Source organism: Cebus imitator, unplaced genomic scaffold (genome assembly GCF_001604975.1).
Source record: "Cebus imitator isolate Cc_AM_T3 unplaced genomic scaffold, Cebus_imitator-1.0 Scaffold53, whole genome shotgun sequence".
Classification (NCBI taxonomy): domain Eukaryota; kingdom Metazoa; phylum Chordata; class Mammalia; order Primates; family Cebidae; genus Cebus; species Cebus imitator.
This window is the reverse complement of record NW_016107368.1, coordinates 9,239,764-9,242,193: the sequence shown is the minus strand read 5'-3', so window position 1 is coordinate 9,242,193 and position 2,430 is coordinate 9,239,764.

Here is a 2,430-nt window from a genome sequence, read left to right as displayed (position 1 = left end):
AATCAAGGGAACAGGCAAGTGGTTGGTTTTGTTACCAACCATACTAAACAAAGGCTAGACAAAGACAAATCTAATCTTGGACAAACCTGCCATGCCTTTGGTCAGTTGGGCCCCTCTGGGATTTGGATTTGAATACATGAATAGATCTGGAGGGCATGCAACCTCCGCCCCCACCCACCCCCGCTGGGGTTCAAGCAATTCTCCTGCCTCAGCCTCCCTAGTAGCTGGGATTATAGGCGCCTGCTACTGCACCCAGCTTATTTTTGTGTTTTTAGTAGAGATGGGGTTTCACCTTCTTGGCCAGGCTGGTCTTGAACTCCTGACCTTGTGATCCACCCACCTTGGCCCCCCAAAGTGCTGGGATTATAGGCATGAGCCACCATGCCTGACTGTGACATTTCAATTCCATAGGTTAAGTTTCATTCTTTCTTCAAATGGTTATGTCGGTTTTTAACTTTTATTTTACTGGCTTCCTTGGATTGGGTTTTAACTTTCTCCTGAAACTTGTTGAGCTTCCTTGCCATCTAGATTCTGAATTCTCTGTCATTTCAGCCATTTCAATCTGGGGAGCTAGTGTGACCTTTTGGAGGTAAAGAATCACTCTATTTGAATTGCCAGCGTTTTGTACTGACTCTCATCTGAGAGGGCTGATGTTCCTCTATTTTTTTGGAGTTTCTGCCATTGGATGTGGCTTTTTGTTTTTATATCTTTATTTCCATCGAAGGTTTGACCGTGGGGTATGTTGAGTATAGTTGATAGGCTTAGTTTCTGGGTGCTTTTAGATGCCTGCGTTTGCTTTCACAGGTGATGTGTGCTGAAGACATTTGTGTTTGGTGGTGTAATTAAAGCCATAATCCAGTAGATGGCGCTTAAGTGTAAGGGTCAGCAGATAGGCTTTCAGCCATGTCTCCTTTGTATTTCAGCATGTTTGCAGCAGTATTCTTGGGAGTGCCGGGAACGGAGGAGGGTCAGTGAGAGATGACCCCCTCACTTAGCACATTCTCAGGCTTTAGGAAAGCCCCTCCAATCACTAGCACTGCACCCATATTTCCTTAGCCCCACGGGCGGCTCCGGCAGGCTGCACTCCCACCTCCCTTAGGGGCAGCCTAAGCTGAAGGTTAGCTCTCCAGAAGACCTGAAGCTCCCCAAGGGCCCACTGATCCTCTGTGCTTGGCAGAGTCTGAGCAGCTGTGGGTTATATCTGCAGGTGTCTGTGGATGCAGTGGGTCAAGGGTGGAAGATCCCTGGGGAGGGAGGTGTTGCTGTGAGTGTGCAGCTGGTGTGGCACCTGCAGCCCAGGGTTTTTTGCCCAGCAAATGGTTGTGAGAGCCACCCAGATCGTGCTACCCAGATTGGGTCTCCTGGTGTCTGCCCTGGTAGCTGGCCCAGCCAGTAGTTTTGTCCCAAGCCTTCTGCACTAGAGCTCTGGGTTGTTAGGTGCTCTGGGCTTTGGGACACCCTTGGGCAGAGGCTGCAGCTGGCAAATAAGCTACATCCTTTTTATATCAGTGCTGCAGGGGGAAGCAGGCCTGGCTCTCACACTGGCCCATGAACCTGTGCCTCACTGTCCGCAGTGTTCTGAGAATGGAGGCTCCTCTCTTGCTGGAGCTCCAGTCACAGATGTCAGCTCAATACTCCTGAGCTATGTGCTCACACTCTGGGGGCTTGGGACTGGGCCTGCAGCTTTGTCCTCTTGAGGCTGAGCACTGGCTGTGCTGGGGGGCCAAAGCGTTCCCAGGCAAGGCAGCAGAGGCTGTGCTTTGTGCATGCTCTTGCAGGAGAATGTTGAGAAACATTAAGTTTACCCTTCCCCCATGGCTGCTTTGTGAAGGATACCTTTTAGTTTGTAATTAGTGGTAGGCGGGTAGCAGCCGCCTACTTGGTATATTCTTGAGTTATGTGTATAGGTAGAACACCTGTGTATTAATAAGACTCACCTGTCAAAGAGCAAATAAATATGTGGATGAGAATCTGCTGAAGGCCTTCAGCCTGGAGAACTGTCAGCCCCAGAGGCTCTCAGGCTGTTGGTCCCCAGGACAGATCCACTCTGTTGTGCCGTCTGAGTGTCTGCCTCTCAATACCTTCAGCACTGCCTGGGTGGGGATCTCCCGACAGAGGTGGTTCTCGGTAGGAGAAAGGGCTTGGGAGGGGCCGGTGGATGTGGAACAGGGGGCAGGGGGAGTGGGGGGAGATCAGATGCACTTTGGTCCCACAAGAAAGACAGGCCCTTGAAGGCAGAAATAAAGATGTTCTTCGAAACCAACGAGAATGAAGACACAACATACCAGAATCTCTGGGACACATTTAAAGCAGTCTCTAGAGGGAAATATATAGCAATAAGTGCCCACATGAGAAGCAAGGAGAGATCAAAAATTGACACCCTATCGTCAAAACTGAAAGAGCTAGAGGAGCAAGATCAAAAAAACTCAA